Source organism: Lepus europaeus, chromosome 15 (assembly GCF_033115175.1).
Source record: "Lepus europaeus isolate LE1 chromosome 15, mLepTim1.pri, whole genome shotgun sequence".
Taxonomy (NCBI): Eukaryota; Metazoa; Chordata; class Mammalia; order Lagomorpha; family Leporidae; genus Lepus; species Lepus europaeus.
Genome location: NC_084841.1, coordinates 47,664,160 through 47,688,303, shown reverse-complemented (window position 1 = coordinate 47,688,303; position 24,144 = coordinate 47,664,160). Strand labels below are relative to the sequence as shown.

The 24,144-nt window shown below is 39.1% G+C and overlaps 1 protein-coding gene across 2 annotated transcripts in view; it reads left to right on the top strand.

Annotated features, from left to right (window-relative positions):
* The window catches only part of PDE4D (phosphodiesterase 4D), a 1,616,992-nt gene that overhangs the window by 145,655 nt on the left and 1,447,193 nt on the right, over positions 1-24,144 (top strand). The window contains exon 1 of one of the 2 annotated variants that reach the window (XM_062212021.1): positions 5,404-5,476. The exons of the other annotated variant lie outside the window; for it this stretch is intronic. The gene's annotated coding sequence lies outside the window, so the exon portion shown is untranslated. Of the gene's footprint in view, positions 1-5,403; positions 5,477-24,144 lie in introns of those variants that run through there. 2 annotated transcript variants of the gene reach the window in all.

The window sequence follows — 24,144 nt, the reverse complement described above, 5'->3', positions numbered from 1 at the left end:
TGGGTGTGCTGGACACATTTCCTAAATAGGAAATGGTCCCCACAAAGGAATGACATCAAGGACTCTACAAAAGGGGACCTGGAAGACATGTCTTCTGTAAGCCTGGTGGAAGGGCTGGGTGTGGACTCAGAACAGGAGATAACTCAGAGTCCTGATGCTTAGAGACATTATCCTGTGGCTTCTGGAATCACTGTGATGAACATTGCCTAAAGTTTGTAACATGATTTATAATAATTACTCTATTTTCTACCCCTATAACTTGACAAGATGAGCAAGTTAATATCATTACCTTCTCAAATTAGAGGAAGATAATTATTAGGCAAGTCCTTGAGGAGCCAGGCTAGGGTGAGTTGTTATCAGAGAAGAAGCAGTTATCAATATGGCACATCAGTCAATTGGGATTGAATGTGAGCTATTAGAATTTGTCTTGTCTTGATGGATACAAGCAACATTTACATAACCAAGTCTTGAAGAAGGAAAAGTGAAGGAGACATTCAGAAAGCAGAGAAATCTTGATGATATACCACATTGAGGGGAAAAATGCATGTGGTCAAAATCATATTGTGTCTTTGTTTCCTGTTGTTTCAATACATGGATAATTTGTAACAAGAGAGTCTATTTAGTTCACTGTTCCAGAGGCTGCAGAGTTCCAGGGTATAGCAGTGGTATCTGGTGAGGGCCTTCAGACTGCAGCAGAACCTGGTGGAAGGTGAGAAGCCAGGAGAGCACAGTGAAGAGTAGTGCACGAAGGGTGTGCTTGCATCTATAGCAATCCGCAATCACAATAACTAGCCTGCTCTCATAACAATGGCATTGGTCCACCCTCTTGGCCTTCATTAGGCTCCACCTCCCAACACCATCAAATTGAGAATCAGACTTCCAACACATGGATTTGGGGACATGTCTAAACCACAGCATATTGGAAAGGAGTGACAACATCTCTTACAGCAGGAAAGGCTGTGTGATGGTTGATGATATGACTGTGTGTCAGTTATTGGTCACCACGGTAAGTATTGAAAGGGTGGGGAGCATGATGCTCTTACACGTGAAAACCACGAGGGGGCAGCATTTTGGAGCAGCAGCTTGTGCTGGGTGCTCTATTCCCAGTCCAGCCCTTGTTAAATGCTTTTGGGAAGGCATCACAAGATGATCCAAGTGCTTGGGCCTCTGCCACCCACATGGGAGACCTGGATGGAGTTTCTGGCTCCTGGCTTTGGCCTGGCCCAGTCCTGGCTGTTATGATCATTTGGGGAGTGAACTAGTGATCAGTGGATGGAAGATCTCAATCTGGTTTTCTCTCTCTTTCTCTCCCTCTCTCTGCAATTCTATCATTCAAATAAATCAATATATTCTTAAAAAGAAAGCATGAGGAGGTCTCTTCTGGACTTGACCTATTCTGTATTTCTATATATTTTCTCTTTTTCTCCTTCTCTGCCCTTCCTCTTCTTCCCTCTTCTCGTCTCCATTGTAAATTACTGGCTCCAGCTAGACAATCCCATCACATCATGCTCTCGCACTCTTCACTTTGCTCCCTTACATTCTTACACCATCTCCTCTGTCTGTAACAGGGGTTGTTTACCTGGAGGATGAATGTGATACAGGACATAAGTGAAAGTGGATGAGGAAAAGTCATATTGCTATTGCCAACGACTAACTGAAATTCACAATGTTTCCCCAGTCATCATAGGTGACAAGTTACAGGAACATCACCAGTGCCTGCATGGGACTTTGTCATTAATGCAGATCACAGGATTCTCATTTTACATTACAGTCAAAGCTATCTCTATGTCTATGCTCATTAGTCTCTCCATTGATATTATTTGGTGGCTTATTTGGCCAGCTATTTGATGCTAATATTTATTGCATTAGTGGAGAAACATATATATTACTATTTCAGAAATTTATTTTTTAAATATTTAAAATATATAATCAATTGTACCATATTACAATATATATGTTTCTAAGCATCCTGAGTCATGGGAAATCACACAATAAAAACCATAGAGATCATGGGAAAAATGGAACTCAGTCTAACATTCAGAAGTTTTATCAGTTAAACATAAAAATATAGAAAGTTAATTAAAATGAGTGATGAAGAAATGCACAAATTCTAGAATAAATGTGCTAGCTCAGGTTGAATAAGATCTGAAGTTTGCTTGTAGAAATGGTCAAGATTTGTGAGTTTTTATGAAGTGAGGCTTAGATGGAAAATTGTAGCAACAGGTTGTGGGTGCAGTTGACAATGCGCATGGGGAGTTGAATAAGCTGGGAGAAGTTTGAAGTGTGATTCCCCATACCTTTTGTGTACTCCTTTGCTATCTAGGTTCAGAGGCATACTTTTTTTTCCCATTCACTAGGTGTTTCTTGTGGACTGAATGGTGCATGAATGAATATAAAATCTATGTTATGCCCAAATTGTTCCCTAATATACCAATTGCTTTAGAACAAATTGATATTGTCAAAGTGAGCAGTATAGCAGAAATTATTATAATTGATATCCTCCGTAATTCATTGTATTTTATTTTATATATTTAAGAATGCTTGAGAAGGGCTAAGGCTTCAGGCTTACAAGAAATAATCTGTTGCACAAATATGTCAGTAAACCTGCTCTGACAGATACTTCTCTTTCCCTGAGCCTTGGATCCCCACTGTTTCTCTGCTGTCTGCACCCCACCCCTACAGTCATGCCTCCCACATTAGTGTTCATGGCCATTGATCAAAACACTCATTTCAGAACGTAATCTGTTTTCTGTTGCATTTCTTTCTCTCCATAACTGTAGTATAGGCTTCTTATAGTTAGAGACTGTAGTGTTTTTCCTGCTGTATCCATTTCTTTTTGTGCTTTAGAAATTTATTCTGTAAGTTCTTTTTGGATGTATTATTTAGCCAGTAAAAGTAAAAATGTATATTATTTAGCCAGTCAAAGTAAAGGCAAACATTTTATAATTAATCACTGAGTAAGTGTAATAATCAATCATTAAGTGTTGGTACTTGCTAATGGGAGCATTGTAGAGTGGGAGGGGGCAGGGCACCTTCATCCTCCAACAGCCCAGAACAAAAGCACGTGAACGGCAGCTTTCACTGTGCTAAGAATGGAAAGATTCCTGGCAAGAGCTTTACATCCCTCGAAGGGCTCCTGGAAGAGGCTGGGGAGATATGTTGCCCTGAAGTCCTTTCCCTCTACAGTAGACTCTCCTTCATTAGGTCAGTTGACAGTATTGCCAGGTTTGAAGGGAACAGAAATCAAGTAGGTGCTTTGGGCATTTTAGATTTTTACATAATACTTTGCTCAGGCCACAGATTAGTAGATGTTGGAACTGCACCTGAAACCTTCTGAGCCTCCACGTAGGCTTGTTCAGTATCACTGTGTTAGAGTGACAAGGTTCAGAGATAAAACCAGGGAGAAAACACTTCAGCAGAAGCTCCTTTCACATTCACTCTGCCAGATTTGAATCGAGGTATTTTCTGTCCATGGCCATATGCGGTGTGAACGGGTTGCAGATATACATCAAGGGAGTGGATGAAGTAATGTTTGGTGGGAAATGATGACCGCTTTGTGGCATTATTCCTTGCAGCCCCAGGTGCACTTATTCATCTTTTATATATTTGGAGCCTTTAGGCTTGAGGCTGTTCCAGTAGGTTCGCTAATGTATTTCCAAGATGAGCCCTGGAGTGAATCAGTGAGAAGAGTAAGTCATACCTGAACTGGGAGAAGAGATGAGTGGATTCTTGTTGATGGATGTGTGTGATGAAGAAGCCAAGAAGGAGGTCATCCTTTCTTTGTGACCTTCGGGCTCCCTGGACTGACTGTCCTGCTCTCACAGCCCTCCCTGGCTGCCTGCCCTAGACTATCGGGACCCTCTCTCTGGATTACCCTGACTCTTAGCATGGCTTGTTTCTGAGCTCAGGGTATTCTCTGCCTTGGCTTCTGTGTAGGGGACCTCACTCTTTTCCTTCTGACTATTTCATGAATCATACGTTTTCTCAACGGAGAGAGGGTTCTTCTGTTTAAATGACTCAGAACTGTATCTATAAATGGCCACTGGATTGACTGATTAATCATTTGCTGTTAATTTTGAATGAATGTATTTTGAACAGTTATGTGGCTGTGACTATAAAAGCAACAGATAATCTTTATTAGCATTTGATGACACAGATATTTTTTCTCAGAGTTATATTTAGATTTCTAGAGCTTTTCCCACCTCTAAAATTGTCATTTATATAAAGGATGCTTAACAATAGCTGAGATATTTATTTAAATCCACACACTAACAGCAACCATAGTGAATGCAGTTTAGTTAAGAACTTATTTCTTGTATCCAAAGACTATTATGGGATGAACAGAGCAATGCACAGGTACCAGGCATCTCAACACCTTGGACTTGTTAGGGATCCACAGTGAGTTTTAAAGAAAGAATATGAGCTGCATTCCTACAGAATAGCTATAGAGGTAGGGTAGCTTCGACAGGCAGATTGTAGTAGAAACAGAAAGTGAAAGAGTTTGATGGAGAGGCCATTCCTTAAAAATTCTTTTACTTCTGTAGCATTTGTTTCCAACCCATACTGCTCCTAGACCTGGGCAAGAGTGTTCCCTGCCCATGCCAATATTTTGGAAGATGCTGCTCAAACCCTGCTCTGACTTCACCCTTCCCCATATCCTTAGGACTCTGTGGGTCCCCTTCCTTCCCTGTCTAGGCCATTGGTAGAGCAGCTGGATCTTGGAATTTCCTGCTCAAATTGTCACAAATAAAGGCACAGCTCTGTCTTTCATAGAAAGTCTGCATTGTAAGCTAGGGTGATCAAGAGGCAGCTTCTCGCAGGTGCAGGACATGTGGATGGTGGCCAAACCACGGTATCTGTACTTGGACTTGCAAACTCCAGGGAGTAAGTGAGTCGGCAAGAAGAGAAAAAGGAGGGTCTGGCATTGTGGTGTACTGGGCAAAGCCTCTGCCTGAAATGACAACATCCCTTATGGGTACCAGTTCATGTCCCATGGGGCTCCACTTCTAATCTGGCTCCCTAGTAATGGCCTGGGAAAAGCAGATGAAGGTGGCCCATGTGTTTGGGCCCCTGCTATCTATGTGGGAGACTTAGAGGAAACTTCTGGCTCTGGCCTGACCCAACCCTGGCTGTTGTGACCATCTAGGGAGTGAACCAGTGGATGGAAGACCTCTCTCTCTCTGGCTCTCCTTCTCTCTTTCTGTAACTCTTCCGAATAAATAAGAAATCGTTTAAAAAAAGAGAGAGAAAAAGGATGAGCTTCAGCCTCGGGTGGCCAGCCCCTTCCCAACTGATGAGTTCTGGTGTAGAACTTTCCCTAGGTGTTTTGGCTGTTATCCCATTTAATCCTACAGAATACCTCATGGTGGTCTTTTCCTTTCACATTATAGGAAAGGAAAACAAGGCTCAGGGGAGATAAGCTGCTGAACCAGGGCTACTGAGCTGGCAAGAAGTTAGATTGAGCCTTAAACCTCAGGTGACTGGGTTCTAATCTGCTTGTGTTTCTCCACCTTGATTTGTTGTGTGTTATCAGCATCTTTGCTTTTATATCGTCCTGGTTCTCTCCAGAACCTAGCCTAGTGCTTGGCACATAGTGATATGCAATTAATACTTGTTGATTAACTAAGATAATAGGACAAATGATTTATTCACCTTTACTGTTACTAGGATACACAGTTAAACTGTGGTCTAAGTGAGAGATTCATTCCAAGTGGAGTGGAACTTGTACTGCTGATCTACAGGTGCTAGTAGGGATGGTTGGGGAGCTCACCTCCCTGCTAGTTAGCCCAGGAAATTCCTGAACATTTTCTGGCTGGCAAAGACTCAACTGTCACAGAGAGAAAACAGGAATAAACATCATATATCATGCAGTTCAAATTCATTTCTTTTATTTCTCTTTAAAATGAGAGAAATTCTGTGCAGTACGTGATTAGGAAGAGTTGTCCGAAGGCCTTACTTGCATGGGTCCATTGGCCTGGTCCCTTTGCCGCCATGGTCCCATTCTCAGCTGTCCTGGGCTTCTCTTGTTCCACCTGGGTGCACCCCTCCCAGAATGGCCACCTGTGCTGTCCCATAGCTTTTTTCGTTTTTGTACTCCTTCCCATTTGTCTGGGACACCAAGAGCATTCCCTGTGTTGGCAGAGAGACTTGGAAAGCTTCCCTACTTCCTGCTCTAGAATAGTCTTGATATTTTCTCTATGTGTTCGCATTTGTACACTTAATTGTTTGGGCTTTTTTGTCTGTCATCCTTGCTAGCCTATAGCTCCCCTCGAGGCAGATTTTGTGTCTCACATACCATCATATCACCCTAACACAATGCCTGGCATGGAGAAGCTTCTTAATAAGCATTTGTGGAATGACTGAATGAACTGCCATCTTCACTGAGGCCTTAATTATGTTTCCAAAGAAGTTCTAACATTAAATGATCAGATCATGAATCTTTTTCTGTGGCACCATTGTATCTATGTGCTTGGAAACTCACCAGGGTTGTGGCTATGGTGTATCCTCCCAGAGTGGCATGCCACTTCTGGAGCCCTGCTTTCAAAGTCAGAATGGACTCAACTCAAGAAGTGTGTCAGAAGCCTTATCAAACATCAGCAAAATCTACTTTCTTTAGGATATTACTGTTCACTTATGTAGCTGCTGCCAACAGCACCCCAATTTTATCCCCTAGTCATTGTGCAAAAGGGAGTCAAATTGCTTGAGTCTCCCAGAGACCTGGGCCACATTCATTGCCAAGTGAACTGTTTGCTAAAACCAAGACCGAATTCTAATGTTCACTGAGCAGGGCTGAATTTCTATGCAAAAAGCCTCGTGATCCTTGCTTGAGGTCAGACAAAGCAGTCCATCCATCATCATTCATCATTGTCAATTTTATGATAATCATTATTTAACCCTTGCTCATTCTTTCAATAATCGTATAAGCTCTTATATTAGGCATAACAGAAAAAATGCAGAAATCACTCATCACATTAAGTGATGAGTTTTTGTATAATTTGCCCATGCATGTGGCTTTTGTGCAGATGAAGAGATTGAACATTATCAGCAGTTCAGAGATATTCTTCCTGTATCCTACCCATTACTACTCCCCAAATTATAATGGTATCTGACCAATTTTTGGGATTTATATAAAAGGAATCATTTACAATGTATTCTTTTGGACTCACTTAATTCAGTTCACATTGTGTTTGTGATACCCATCCATATTGTGTGCTTGTAATAGTAGTTTGCTCGTTTATGTTGCTGTATAATACTCTACTATGCATTTGACATACCCCAGTTTGTGACTGCATTCTAATAATGATGGACATTTGGGTTGTTTTCAGTTTTGAAATATAAATAATGCTACTATTAGGTTTTTGTTATTCTTTTGTCTCTGAAGTGTACATTTCTTTTGGGCTGTTCAGGAATGAAATAGCTGGAACATAGATAAGCATATGTTCAGCTTTAGTAGTAAAAGATGGAAGAATCAATATCTAGAAACTTTGGTATAAAGTTTATTTAAGCCAGGGGCACTTGAATAGCAGTTGATGCAGGAAGGACATCTGAATTTGCTCCATTCTTCCTGAAAACAAGAGATAGAAGCCACTGTGTAAAAAGAAATCATCTTTGACGGGAATTCATAGCCTACAGTGTTCTGCACAAACAGACCTTGTTTAAATAATTCCTATGTTCTTTAGTGTCCTCATAAAATTTATTTTCTTTTCTACAGTTGCTTCTCTTTGTTCAACCTAATATAAAAGAGTTTTGGATTTGTTACTTCTTTGAGTCTTTTTGAAGTAGGAGAGAAAGCCTGGGAAATTTTTTTTTCATTTATTAAACTTTTATTTAATGAATATAAATTTCCAAAGTACAGCTTATGGGTTACAATGGCTTCCCCCGTCCCATAACTTCCCTCCCACCCGCAACCCTCCCCTTTCCCGCTCCCTCTCCCCTTCCATTCTCATCAAGATTCATTTTCAATTCTCTTTATATATAGAAGATCAGTTTAGTATATATTAAGATTTCAACAGTTTGCCCCCATATAACAACACAAAGTGAAAAAAATACTGTTGGAGTACTAGTTATAGCATTAAATAACAGTGTACAACACATTAAAGACAGAGATCCTACATAATATTTTTTTAAAAATTAATTAATTTTCTATGCCATTTCCAATTTAACACCAGGTTGTTTTTTTTTTTTTCATTTCCAATTATCTTTATATACAGAAAATCGATTCAGTGTATAATTAGTAAAGATCTCATCAGTTTGTACCCACACAGAAACACAAAGTGTAAAAATACTGTTTCAGTACTAGTTATAGCATCACTGCACATTAGACAACACATTAAGGACAGATCTCACATGGGATGTAAGTACACAATGACTTCTGTTGTTGACTTAACAATTTGACACTCCTGTTCATGGCGTCAGTAATCTCCCTAGGCTCTAGTCATGAGTTGCCAGGGGTATGGAAGCCTTTAGAGTTTGCCAAATTCGATCTTATTCCGATAGGGTCATAGTCAAAGTGGAAGTTCTCTCCTCCCTTCAGAGAAAGGTACCTCCTTCTTTGATGGCCCCGTTCTTTCCACTGGGATCTCACTAACAGAGTTCTTTCATTTAGGTCTTCTTCTTTTTTTTTCTTTTCCATGGTATCTTGGCTTTCCATGCCTACAATACTCTCATGGGCTCTTCAGCCAGATCTGAATGCCTTAAGGGCTGATTCTGAGGCCAGAGTGTTGTTTAGGACATCTGCCATTCTATGAGTCTGCTGTGTATCCCGCTTCCCATGTTGGATCTTTCTCTCCCTTTTTGATTCTATCAGTTAGTATTAGCAGACACTTGTTTGTGTGATCCCTTTGACTCTTAGACCTATCAGAGCCATCGGTTGTGAACTGAAATTGATCACTTGGACTAGTGAGATGGCATTGGTACATGCTACCTTGATGGGATTGTAATGGAATCCCCTGCCTCATTTCTAACTCCACCATTTGTGGCAAGTCCGATTGAGCATGTCCCAAATTGTACATCTCCTCCCTCTCTTTTTCCACTTTTATATTTAACAGGGATCACTTTTCAGTTAAAATTTAAACACCTAAGAATAATTGTGTGTTAATTACAGAGTTCAACCACTAGTACTAGAACAACAACAACAACAACAAAATAATAAAAAGGATAAAGTATTACATTGTACATCTAGAGTCAAGACAAGAGCTGATCAGGTCATTTTTTCTAACAGTGTCCATTTCACTTCAACAGGTTTCCCCTTTGGTGCTCAGTTGTCACCGATCAGGGAAAACAAATGATATTTGTCTCTTTGGGACTGGCTTAATTCACTCAGCATGATGTTTTCCAGATTCCTCCATCTTGTTGCAAATGACCGGGTTTCATTGTTTCTTACTGCTGTATAGTATTCTGTAGAGTACATGTCCCATAATTTCTTTATCCAGTCTACTGTTGATGGGCATTTGGGTTGGTTCCAGGTCTTAGCTAGTGTGAATTGAGCTGCAATAAACATTAATGTGCAGATGGCTTTTTTATTAACCAAATTAATTTCCTTTGGGTAAATTCCAAGGAGTGGGATGGCTGGGTTGTATGGTAGGGTTATGTTCAGGTTTCTAAGGAATCTCCAGACTGACTTCCATACTGGCTTCACCAGTTTGCATTCCCACCAACAGTGGGTTAGTGTCCCTTTTCCCCCACATCCTCGCCAGCATCTGCTGTTGGTAGATTTCTGAATGTGAGCCATTCTCACTGGGGTGAGGTGAAACCTCATTGCGGTTTTGATTTGCATTTCTCTGATTGAAAGCCTGGGGAATTTTTTTTTTTTTTTTTTTTTTTTTTTTTTTTTTTACCATATTCACCCTCAGCGGCAAGATATAGTTGTTTGGCCTGTATGACTTGATTTAATTTTCATCCAATCCAAGATTGGACAACATTAAAAATAACCAAAGCCTTCAGCTGCAAAGTTTGAAGCAGAAATGCAGAGTCATGTTGGTAAAATGACATGATGATTATGGATGGATGAGAAATAAGCAGTCAGTTGAGTCTGTGTCAGTGAGCAAGCAACTCTGCATGGGCAAGACTTCTTCCTTAAGAGAATTCTGTAACAAATATTAGTACAAAATGGGGTGTTTTTCAAGAAGTCTGCCCATGCCAATGTCTTACAGAATTTCATTGATGTTTTCCTCTGGTAATTTGATAGTATCAGGTCATGAATTTAGCTCCTTGATCCATTGTGACTTGATTTTTGTAGAAGGCTTAAGGTGAGGTTCTTGTTTAATACTTCTGTTCCCATAAATCCAGTTTTCATAACATCATTTGTTGAAGAGGCTGTCCTTTCTCCAGGGATTGATTTTAACTTATTTGTCAAAGATTAGTTGTTGTAGCTGCATGGATTGATTTTTGCAGTTTCTATTCTGTTCCATTGATCTACATGTCTGTTTTTGTGACAGTACCAGACTGTTTGATCATAGCTACCCCTGTAGTGTTTCTTAAAATCTGGTATTGTGATGCCTTCCGGCTTTGCTTTTGTTGTTTAAGATTGCTTTAGCTAATCTGGGTCTGTTGGGTTTCCATATTAATTTTAGCATTGTCTTTTCTAGATATGAGAAAAATGCCATTGGTATTCTGATTGGGATCTCGTGGAATCATTAAATTGCTTTGGGTAGTATATACATTTTGATTTGCATTAAGTCTTCCAAGCCATACCTATTGTAATATTCTTCCATTTTTTGGTATTTTCTTCTATATCTTTCTTTAATGTTTTATAACTTTCAATGTGGAGATCTTTCATCTCCTTGATTAAAATTTTCAAAGGTATTTAAATTTTTGCAGCTATTATGAATGGTATTGATCTTAAAAGTACTTTCTTAGCCATAGCCTTGTTTACGTATACAGAGGCTATTGATTTTTGTGTGTTGATTTTATATCCTGCAACTTTTTCAAGCTCTCTTATGAGTTCCAGAAGTCTCTTAGTGGAGTTTTTTGGATCCCCTATATATAGAATCATGTCATCTGCAAATAGGGATAGTTTGATGTCCTTCTTTTCATTTTGTATCCCTTTGATTTTTTTTTTTTTCTTGCCTAATGGCTCTGGCTAAAACTTTCAGAACTATATTGAATAGCACTGGTGAAAGCGGGCATCCTTGTCTGGTTCTGGATCTTAGTGAAAATAATTCCAACTTTTCCCCACTCAATATGATGCTGGCTGTGGATTTATCATATATTTCCTTGATTGTGTTGATGAATGTTTCTTTTGTACCAAATTTGCTTAATTTTTTTTATATCATAAATGGATGTTGTATTTTACCAAATGCTTGCTGTGCACCTATTGAGATAATCATCTGATTTTTATTCTTCAATTTGTTAATATAATGTATCACAGCTAGTGATTTGTGTATGTTGAACCAGGGATAAATCCCTGGTATGTATACCAGGGATAAATCCCACATGGTATGGGTGAATGAGCTTTCTGAAGTGTTGTTGGATATGATTAACTACTATTTTGTTGAGGATTTTTGCATCTATGTTCATCAGGTATATTTTTCTATAGCTTTCTTTCTTTGTTGTATCTTTTTCTTGTTTAGGAATTAAGGTGATGCTGTCCTCATAGGAGTGTGGGAGGATTCCCTTCATTTTAATTGTTTTGAATAGTTTGAAAATGATTGGAATTAATTCTTCTTTAAAATTGTCATAGAATTCAGCAGCAAAGCCATCTGGCCCTGGGCTTTTCTTTGTTGATATTACTAATTCAATCTCCATCTTGGTTTAAGTTTCTCTGTGTCTTTATGATTCACTTTTGATAGGTTGTATATGTCCACAAATCTATCTATTTCTTCTATATTTTTTAGTATTTTGGCAGTTAGCTGTTTGTAATAATTCCTGATGATTCTTTTTATTTCTATGATATCTGTTGTAACATCTCCTTTTTCATCTCTGATTTTGTTCATTTGGGTCTTCTCCCCTCACTTTTTTTGGTTAGTTGGGTCAATGGTGTATCAACTTTTAAAAAACCAGCTCTTCATTTCCCTGATCTTTTATATTTTTTGTTTCAATTTTGTTTCTTTCTAATCTAATTTTAATCGTTTCCTTCCATTTTGGGGAGGGGGACTTCGTTTGTTCTTGTTTTTCTAGGTTCTTGAGATACATTGTAAGATCACTTATTTGATGCCTAATTTTGTGATTTAGGCACTAACTATTATAAATTATTCTCTTAATAGTGTTTTTGCTGTATTCCATTGTTTTGATATGGTGTGTTGTCATTTTCATTAATTTTCAGGATTTTTTTTTTATTTCCCTCCTGATTTCTTCTATGACCCACTGCTCATTCAGGAATGTGTTGTTCCATGTGTTTGCAGATGTTCTAAAGTTTCTTATTTTGCTAATTTCCAGGTTCATTCCAATGTGGTCAGAAAAGATACATGGTATGATTTCGATTTTTTTGAATTTGCTGAGACTTGCTTTATGGCCTATTATATTGTCTTTCTTAGAGAATGTTGACATACACTGATTGCATATTCTGCAGCTGTAGGATGAAATTTTCTATAACTACCACGTTGGTCCATTTGGTCCATAATTACATTAGCTCTGTTGTTCATTTGTTGAAGATCCTCTGAAGGTAATCTGTTATTTCTCTTGTGCATATTTTAGAATCTTTTCTTTATATTTTATTGTTGAAATTTGACTATAATGTGTCACAGTGAAGATCTTTCTGATTGTATCTATCAGGAGTTCTATGTGCTTCCTGTACTTGGATATCCCTAAATTTAGGAAATTTTTCTGCTCTTATTTCACTGAATAAGTTTATAGATTTCTTTAATCATGTATTTGCTTCTCTGTGTTTTTGAGTAATTTTATGGTCATTATTTTCAATTCTTTTTCTTTTTTTAAAAATTTATTTATTTATTTGAAAGTTAGAGATACACAGAGAGAGGAGAGGCAGAGAGAGAGGTCTTCCTTACGATGGCTCACTCCCCAATCAGCTGCAATGGCTGGAGCTGTGTGGATCTGAAGCCAGGAGCCAGGAGCTTCTTCTGGGTTTCCCATGCAGGTGCAGGGGCCCAAGGACTTGGGCCATCTTCCACTGCTTTCCCAGGCCATAGCAGAGAGCTGGATCGGAAGTGGAGCAGCCGGGTCTCAAACTGGTGCCCATATGGGATGCTGGCGCTTCAGGCCAGGGCATTAACCCACTGCACCACAGTGCTGGCCCCTTTGAATTCCTTTTCATCAGTCTCCTCATCCTTACATTCTAATATTGAAATGTTGCTGTGTCCCTCTGGGGAAGTCACATTGTCTTCCTTGTTCATATTCCCTGTATTTCTATGTTTATTTTTAGGCATTTGCAGAAAGACTAGTTGATTTTTCTCTTCTGTTACTTCTTTTTCTTTGAAACATGCCTCTGTGGTGTAATGGAGCATCTGCTCCTTCAGTGGATATCCAAGGGTGTGTGCTGGGTGGGGTCAGGGAGCTCTGCCAGTGCTTGAGGGTGGGGCAAGTGTCCAGGGTGATACCCACATTAGGCGTGGTAATTCTCAGTTGTCTGCAGGGGAAGGGTATGATCCAGATGCCTGGCATAATCACATCACTTTACATTGGGCAACACATTAAGGACAGACCCCACATGAGACGTAAGTACACAGTGACTCCTGTTGTTGACTTAACAATTTGACATTCTTGATTATGGCGTCAGTAATCTCCCTAGGCTCTAGTCATGAGTTGCTAAGGCTATGGAAGCCTTTAGGGTTCACTGACTTCGATCTTATTCCGACAGGGTCATAGTCAAAGTGGAAGTTCTCTCGTTTCTGTGTGGGTGCAAACTGATGAAATCCTTACTTAGTATATACTGAATCGATCTTCTGTATATAAAAATAATTGAAAATGCAAAAAAAAAAAAAACAACAACTTGGTCTTAAATTGGAGATTGCATAGAAAATTAATCAATTTTTAAAAAATATGTAGGATTTCTGTCCTTAATGTGCTGTACATTGTGATTTAATGCTATAACTAGTACTCCAACAGTATTTTTCACTTTGTGCTGCTATGTGGGTGCAAACTGTTGAAATCTTTACTTAATATATACTAAACTGATCTTCTGTATATAAAGGGAATTGAAAATGAATCTTGATGTGAATGGAAGGGGAGAGGGAGCGGGAAAGGGGAGGGTTGTGGGTGGGAGGGAAGTTATTTGGCGGTTGAAGCCATTGTAACCCATAAGCTGTACTTTGGAAATTTATATTCATTAAATAAAAGTTTAAAAAAATAATCACAACATCAGTCCCTTCTGCCAAGGTGAGCCAACCACTCAAGGTAAGTCCACCATGCCCAGGCACCTCACTCATGCAGGCACCTGAAGGGCACAAAGGCTCTGTGCACTCCTCAGCATGAATGTGAAACCCCATGCCTCTGAAATCAGATACAGGACAGCCCCCATACCCAGCCACACCCTATTGCATACCCCATCTCAGTTACAGAATTCCCATAGTCACAGGGAGCACTGGATCCATTCTCAGCCCCAAAGTCTTCCCCATCTACTTAAAGAGCTGAGATATTTTCAGATCCAGCTGCCTAACCGATAGGGGTTGGTTGGTTCTCAACCTTGGCAAGTCCAGCCCAGGTGCCGTGATAAAATTAGGGGTAAGGGAGAGCTTCATGGGCCTTAGTGGGCTCCCTGCCCCACTGCCAACCCTGCAGGCGAGACTCAGAGTCAGTGGGAACTGCAGATTTAGCTCTCTAATAAAAGCTCCCAGTTGCCTGCAGACTGCAGTAGCCTCTCCTCAAGTGTTCTCCCTCCTGGTTTCCAGGTGGGTGCCTTGCTCCAGGAAAGTGGCATCTCCAGGTACTGCTGGCCATGGGAATCACCTGCAGTTTCCTGCTCACTGCTGTAGGATTGTAAAGTCCCCACTGCTTCATGACATCTTTCTTCTTTTTGCTATATTTTCATGCAAATTTTATTTCCAACTGTCCTCTTGGAATGCAGTTCCTCCCCTTTCCTTCTGTTATCTTCCTGTGGTCAGAGTCAGCACGTCTTTCCCCTATTCAGTCTTCTTGGATCTCCTTTAGTCAAGATTTTAATCCTCACCTCTTACCTTAAAAATTAAATCTATTAGCGTGATCCAATAATAAAAATAGTGACAGCATGAAATACTGACAAGGCTGCAGAGAAACAAGACCATTATTCCCTTGCAGAGGTTTCAAAAAATCGTGGAAATGTGTACCTTGAAAAGATTATGCATAGATTTCAAAATTTGGGACACCAGGGCCAGCATTGTGGTACAGCGGGTTAAGCTGCTGCCTGTAATGCTGGTTTGAATCTCAGCTGCTCCCCACTTCCGATCTAGATCCCTGCTAATGTGCCTGGGAAACAAGCAGGAGATGGCCCATGTGCACCTATGTGGGAGACACAGGTGAAGCCCCTGGCTCCTAGTTTCAGCTTGGCTCAGCCCCAACCATTGCGGCTGTGGCCATTTGGGGAGTCAAACAGCAGATGGAAGATATTCTCTCTCTCTCTCTCTCTCTCTCTCTCTCTCTCTCTCTCTCTCTCTCTGTGTGTGTGTCTCCTTCTCTCTGTGTAACTCTGCCTTTCAAAATAAATAAATCTTTTTAAAAAATGAGGCACCAAATAAGCTTATATTTTAATTGCATTTTCCATGAACCTTTGTAAATACTTTCATACATGCATCATGGGAATGCGGAATGGTATAGTCACCCTGGAAAAATAATTTGGCAGGCTTTTAATTTTTTTATGTATTCCTCCCTTCTTTCTTTCCTCTCCTTTTCATTCACTCATTCATTCATTCATTTAATTTTCAAATAAAGACAAAGTAAGATAATACTTGCATATGACATGATACATCTCTTCCTCTTACAGTGGAAAAATGCAAACTGTTCCCCCAAATGGGATACAAAAAGGCTGACTGTGTCACCTTTGTGCATGGTTGGGGTGTGTTCAGCTCTCTTCTAGCCAAGTTTACATTCTGTTTGTTGCCCTTAAACACTGAGGTCTAGTACATCTTACTTAGATCGCGGGAGAGTTGGAGACAGAAAAGAATACAAATAGGTTCACTTCAAAGCAAAGAAGCAACAGTCATGAATACCACAGTCCTCATTTCTATGACTGGTCATCTGCTTTTTGTTAGTTTTTATTACTCTTTCACTATCCGTTCCTTCCTTCCTTTTCTCTCACTAAACAGTGCATCTGGTTTCAATCTTGCATAGTGGAGTGACCTGAGCCTTCAATCCAGAAGGGTTTGGGCCATTAGCAAAAGTTAAACATGTAGCTACCAGAAGTGTACTCCTGGCCATTCTTATGGGGATAGAACTGTTTTGCATCATTTAAAAGTTATTCTGCTTTATCCTGTTTTCATTTTTTGAAGGAGGGAGGGAGGGAGAGAGAGCGAGAGTGAGAGTAAGAGAGAGATATTTTCCATCTCTTGTTCACTCTCCAAACATTCACAACAGTTAGGCCTGGATCCAGCAGAATCCAGGAGCCAGAAACTTGAGCTAGAAACTCAGTCTGAACTCCCACATGGGTGGCAGGGACCCAGCTGCTGCCTCCATGGTGTTTACCAGCAGGAAGCAGGAAGCAGGAAGCAGGAGTGGGGCCAGGGCTTGGACCCCATCACACTAACAAGAGATGCAGGTGTCCCAAGCAGCATCTTAGGCACTACGCCAAAGGTCTTCCCTTGTTGTGTATCTTGACTGTGTCATTGTTCATTTCCTTGTTGTGATTATTGTTACCATTGGGAAAAACTTGGTGGAAGACACATTGAAACTCTTTCTATCCTCCTTCCCTCCTTTCCTTTTCTTCTTCTTATGATTATAATTGTGATGATTATTTTACTTGAAAGGCAGAGAAAGAGAGAGAGAGAGAGAGAGAGAGAGAGAGAGATCTTCCTTCTATTGGTTAACTCCCTCTATTCCTACAGTGTCTGGGGCTGGACCCCTGAAGCCAGGAGCCTGAAACTCCATCTAGGTTTCCCACATGGGCGACAGGGACCCAAGCACTTGGGCCATCGCTTATCTCTTGGCTTCCAGAATGTGAATTAGTAAGCTAGAATCAAAAGGAAAGCTAGGTCTTTAAATCAAGCACTCTGATAGAGAATTCCAGTGTCCCAAGAAGTATCTTAACCACAGTGCCAAATGCCTATCCTAAATATGATTTCTTATCAGTGTGTTTGACTCTATAATTGTCTAAGAATAAAAAATAATTAGAGAAAAAGAATGCTAGAGAAAGTTTTGTATAGTTTCTTTTAGGTCAGTTCTCCTTTTATAACCACACAATCATGTTTAAATCTTGTAGATTGCTATTAATGTGAAGTCATTTTTCCATGCCTTCCATTAAGGATAATATTAACCATTGAAAGTCACCTATCAAATATTTTGTTATTCTTGATGCAGAATTTCAGGGAACTAAATTCTTCAAATTACTGAGATGCCTACAACCAGACAGGAGTCTTAGATCCTTAGAAGGAATCCAATGGAGGCTCCAAAATGTCCCTAGAAAGCACACATTACCTTTTCATTCTGAGTTTCCATGAACTTTTTGAAGTCTCCTGATATAGCTGAATTGTAGCCAAGTAAATGGGAAGATGGCTGAGTTGACCTTTTCTCTGTACTTTTTTTTTCTGGCTAAATAGAATTTGTTGGGTCACTCATTGAGAACTTTGCCCAGTGTTAAGTTCATTCAGCTTAGTGATTCAGGAATCAGTTTAGAGGATAATGGTGGCAATGTAATGACTCTTAGTGGGAATAAAACAATTGGGACTGTTTTATTCTCAATTGGGATATAATCATTTTATGCTAGTTCTGTGGTTTCCCTCGTGCAGTGCCTTTCAGAATGCTACATCGCAGGGAAACTCACCATGCTTCTTGAGTTTTCCCTCATTTGTTTCATTGTACATGATCTTCCAGCCAATGGATTACTGTCTGTAAGTTTTATGGTCTGAGCCGGATCTCTTTAAGAATCATTTTTGAAGTGCTATAGTTAAATGTACTTTGCTTTCTTTTGTCTTTGTGCCTGTTATTATGGGTTTTCAGTTGGCCTCAAATTCTGTGTTATGTTTGACTGGTCTTTGCTATTGCCAATTCCTGAGAGACATTTTAAACTTCACTGTAACTGCTGCCAATATTAAGAGATAGCCAGGCATTAGAATGTCTCTTTAAAGAGCAGCACTGTATTTGATATGAAATATCAATGTCTTTTTCTGTTTGTATGTAAGACATTTTTAGGGATGTCATGAGACAAGACAAAATAATTTCCATTAACTATTGGTGTGTTTAATATGTCAGGTAAGCAAAATTGGGCTTGTATTATGACATTTAAGTTTAATTATTCCTTACAGGAAACTTGTAGGAGTAGGGAATTGAATAAGGGGGGAAATAGAGAGTGTTTTCTTACAATCTAACACTATAACATTCTTCTGAGTGGATTAGGTGTTGTGTTCCTCATGTACATTATCTCATTTGCTTTCTGTACCTCCTTTCATGGCTGCCAATTGCATCTATTTTCCAGAGCAAGTAACAAGCCTAGGTTCCCATGGTGGTGATTAGTCAGTGGCAGGACCAGGATGTAAACCTGCCTTTCTGGCCTGGAACTCAAGGTCTTTGATGCTATCTCTTAGTTTAAAAAGAGGAAACAAATGAAGTTTGTGGTTTATATTCTGAATATCAGATGCTCAGGTTGGCCATGTTAAGAAACCTGATAAGTTCATTTTTGATTGAGTAGAGTGATTGGCAGGAGGCATCCGAGTCTCTACCTGCTGAGAAAGGTCACTGAACTGAAAGATGAAGTATAAGTTCCTCACTTGGTGGAACAATCTGGTACTAAAGTCTCCAAATCCCCCTTCTACATAATGTGACTGAAGAATGTCCCAGGGACCTCCAGCTGCCCAAATATTGTCTTACCTTTATTTTTATGACAGTCTATTTTTGAGACCTCCTGGTGTGCCTGTGTCATAAGATTCCCACCATTACCATCATTAATGGTCCGTGTAACAAAGTCAAGACCCTAGTTTTTTTTAGGACCGATCACTCAGTAGTATTCTTTTACTTTTAATTTGTATGTTGACTATATCAATGTCAATATCCTGGTTGTGATATTATACTATAATTTTATATGTTAACAACCAGAGGAAACTGAGTAAATGGCACCAGGGATCTTTCTATTTCTTACCTTGTAGGTGGACCCATAATCATCTCAGTATCTATGATGGATTGTTTGCTCTTTGAAAGCTAGACTCCTAGATGTTGAATTCCTTTATTTTCCTGTGAGTGATCTGACAAGGAGGGCATCATGAGTGAATGGCAGGCAAGGCAAGGGAAGTACAGGGAGTGTGAAGACAGCATGGATGGAGGTACACTTTATGCAGTTGAGGAGAATTTCCTGTCTTTCTCATTACCAGCACAGAATCTGCTTGCCCAAGATGAAATGTTATTCTGAACACAGGCTCTCAGTTTCTGTAAGGACTGAAGAACATCATTTTACCTTGATTGTTGTAATTTTATCTGTAAAATGGATGTGATATAATTTTTATTAAGGAATAGTACCAAGAGTATTTTGAAATAGTGAGAACAATATTAATTATGCAAATGAAACAACCAGGATTCACGTGGTTTTTTTTTTTTTTTTTGCATTTCAATAACTTTATTGAAAGGTATATCACTTAGTACCTTAGTTAGGTTACCTCTGCCAACTCAAAGTTAACATTGATGTGTCAAAACAACTGAAATATTACCAGCCTTTGGGAAAACTGAAGTTACCCATAAAACAGATTATAAATTTAAGGATAATATACGCTATGATTTTTTGGTTTTCATTTTTTATTGTGTATTTGTCCACAACATCATGTCAAAAATGATCACAGCCACTATGAATGAACGCGGGCTATGCATTGCTCTGTCTATCATCCGTGGCACCATCACACTGTAGACCTCCTTACATTCACTGACCGACTGAAGACTGTTTCTTGAACACTGTCGCAGTGATCTACTTATGAAGTCGACTGACTTTTCTCAAGATGCAGTAAGGGCATTAGTGAAAGCATATTCTTTAGAATTTTATTCTAATCTAAATTAGAAGCAATGGCAATTTTATGAAAACAACACTCAGTTAAGACTTTTGGAGTGTTAAATCTAGTCTGAACTTACTTTAGCAGGGTAAAATAAGTCCTCAGAGTGATAATTTGAGCAACTAATAAAACAGAAAATAATTTTCTTGACTGGACTAGACCTGGGCAGTAAATTCTGTATAAAAGATTTTATCACACATACAAACATCATCTGTTTTCTTGAAAAAATATTAAAGATTATGAACGTGCCAATTTTTTTTTTTTTTGCTTTCTACAAAATGTCTTCAAATTTATGTCCCCTTCTCAGGATTACATTATTTGCATTTTGGGCAAGAGGAAACCATTTAAACTGCCTAAAACACTAACCTTTGTTATATCTTAAAAGTGCATTTGTGAAATGTTACTTTGAAGAAAACCTCATAATTTAAAATGTTTAAATTATGTAGGTTAGCATTTTCAATACTACCTAAATATATCAAATATAGAAAGTTAAATCAATGTTAAGAAATGAAGATTCACAGTTTACTTTCCCAAGCTTGTGATTAGTGCTTCATATTTATGCTTTTAACTTTGATTTGACTGCTTCACACAGGATTCACATTTCATGTCTAGTAGGTTGAACATTCAGATGGCCCTAAAATACATGAATAGAAGACCTTCTGCTTTCATTTTCCAACAAAAGAACAGTATGTCTAGATAAACTGTATTTCTGAAATTAGAATATTCATTACATAGTTCATGATCATTGTAGATAATTTTCATTCATGGCAATTTTTATTCCTAAAGTAGTTTTAATTAGTAAGTAATCCTTATCATTTATTTTGGGAGCAAGTGGGAAAGTTGGGGAATTGCTGAGTTTGAATTTTGGGGTAACATGAAAGGTGTATAATCTTAAGGGACCTTTGAGACTTGATTGTTTAGAGAGCTGGTGTGAATACCTGCAGGCCCTCTTCTGAGCTTGTTTTCTTTCCAAAATCTCAGCCAAGATGCTATATTATTAGATCTGGGAAGACGTGTAATGGCTTAAACTATGCAAGATGTTTGTTTCACCTTGCTTCCTCAGCAACAGACCACTCACATGCTAGCATTTCAGGATGTCCCAGGGAGCCCTGGTAGCTACCTTGTTATGGAGGAGAAATCCCAATGGTTCATTCTGCAGGCCAACTTGTCCTTAATTGGGATGCTGACAGGAAGAGCTGTGTGAAGGGACCATGAAGCTCTGTTCCTCTTTGTTCCTCTTTATAGAGTCTCAGAGGCAGCTCAAGGGAGTCATATGCTGTTTGTTTTAAAATAATGACCTCCACAAATAAACCTCAGGTCTACTCTGAGGTATTACTTTGTCTATAAAACTAGGTTTCATAAAAATTACTTCACTTAATTTCACAGTAACCATATAGGGTAGAACTATTATCAACCCATAGTAAAGGCTTAGAGGAACTAAGTTGTTTGTCCATGGTCATACAGTTTGTACATGGTGGATCCAAGATCTGTATTCAGAGAGCTAACGGCAAAGCTCACACATTTAGCATCCTTGAGTTTGTGTTGACAATTCTTCCATTCTTCCAACTGACATTTTTAAATATCTGTTATGTTTTAGGCACTGTACAAAGTCCTACAGATATAAAAACTAATGAACATGATTATAGTAGCAAAGGTGCTCTTAGTTTATTACAAAGACAGATGTTAGGCATGCTATAAAAAATAAAATGTCAAGTTAACAATCTATGAGACCCTTGTAATAGATCCTGTAAATACTTACAGTTGATCTTATAAAGTCTTATAAATATCTTAAAGCATTTTAAAGATACCATAGCTCTGACAACAAAATAGTAATAGTCAATTTACTCATAACCCTGAGAACAAAATAGTCATTTAACAAATGTTATATTGAGTGTTTGCAATATGCCAGATACTGTGTTAAGTCCTGGAATTAGAGTAGTAAAGGCAGCACAGGAGGACCTGCCCTAAGAGGGCTTGTCTATCTTCCAATGAGGCATACACTTAATTAAACATTCACAGAAATAAATAGAAAGTTGAAACTGATACTATCAGAGAGAAGAACTGGAGAGATCTTTTTGGGACATCTTTCCTCAGAGGGACAGCTGAGGAGAAAGCAGGCTTGCCAAGGTAATATGGGGGATGGGTTGATCATGCCAGTGAAATTCTGGCGACTGAAGGCATGCCAGAATGACCCTGGTGGGAGGCTGGGGAGGTATTATGTTAGATGAATCCTAAGAAATGGTCAAAGGCCAGGCATTCCCTGACTGCACAAGGCCTTTGCATAATAGGAAGGATACTTAATGCTAAGAACAAAGGAAAGTCACTGAAATATGGGGGTGACATAGTCACGTTTGTGACTTAAGCAGCTGTATTTGGCTCAGCAGAGAAACAGGATGGACAGGGAGCTAATGTTTAGCTGGGAAAAGCAGTAAAGTATTGCAAAGTTTATAAGGCCAGATATTTTAACATTCAGACTACAGTGGTATGCAGATAGAGAGGTGGATGGATTTCAGAAGTAGTCAGGAGGTACAATGGGAAGAAATCAGTCATAGGTTGAATGTAGTTTCAGGAGAAGAAAAGTGGGATGGAAATACTGAGTGTCTGTAATGGGATAGTTGGTGGCACCATTTCCTGGGATAGAGACAGAAGCCAATCAGATCTGGGAGGTAGATTTTGAGTTAAATTTTGCGTATGCTGGGGTTACAGTAACTTTGAGAAAGACGAGTATCAACTGGACATTTACATCTGTGTATCTGGAGTATAGAGTAGAATTTTTTTGCTTGTATTTTAAGAAATATAGATGATACTTGACACCATTGCCTATAGAGATACTGAAGAGTGACAGGAAAGAGATCTCAGGGCCAAATGTTGAGGAACTTCATATCATGGTTGTGTGAAGGAAGATCAACCTACAAAGGAGATGAAGGCACATCACCAAAGATATTCTTCAGAGGAGTCATGAAAACACTGGGAAGACATGTTTTGATAAAGATAAAATGGCCAAATGGCCAATATAAAATACTGCTCAAACACTGTGGATTTCAAAATATCTTTTGGAATTGCTGACTTGGAATTTATTGGTGACCCTAGCAATATATGTTTTATAAGGAAAAATATAGATTAGAGCAGGGATAAGAGTGAGTGAGGGGTTGGAAATTGGTGAGAATAGAGAAATCTTACAGGAAGAGAGTAACAAATACAACATGGATTTGGTAAAGTTTTCTACGTTAAGATTGAAGAGACTTGAGTGTATTTAAAAGTCAATGGTAGTGTGGGTGAAAACTTGAAATTTTTACTTAGTATATACTAAATTGATCTTCTGTATATAAAGATAATGAAAATGAATCTTGATGTGAATGGGACAGGAGAGGGAGCAAGAGATGGGAGGGTTGCGGGTGGGAGGGAGGTTATGGGGGGGGGGCACTGTAATCCAAAAGCTGTACTTTGAAAATTTATATTTATTAGATAAAAGTTAAAAAAAGTCAATGGTAAAGACTTAATTGGTAGGGAGCTGGCAGCTATTGAGAGAGAAAACAGGGTAGAGTTGGCTCATGAGGAGAGTCAGGAGGGAAGGATTTGTAGGGATGCCCATGTTTGTTTGGTCTGAGGAAGGAAGGGATTTGCAGGGATGTCCTTTTAAAGATTCTATTTTCATGGAAAGCAGGAGACAGTATCCTTGGCTGAGAGTGAGGGCCAGATAAGGCTGTGGATGGAGCTGAGAAGCTTGAAATATGGTAGGGAGTGATTTGGCCTGAGAAAAGTAGTGGATTTATTGGTCCATATCAAGGACCCATTTCCCAGAAGCTTGAGAATATAGGACACACGTGTCTTAGGCACTGGGCTAAAAACCCACTCCCTTTTATGTATTTATTAAATGAGACAGCTGAGGGAACGAAAAGTTTCTTTTCATATGAGGAAACCTGACCAATCTATGTTGTTTAAACATTGAGGCTGGGGATGAGTGAAACAGTAGAGGTTATGTGAAGGAGGAGGTCAGGATTTGTGTAGAAAGGTGCACTAAAGCCTTTGAGTTTTCATTTCTGCCTTTGATCCACTGGTGCCCTTCTCTGCAACGTTCCTGTTCACTCAAGAAGAG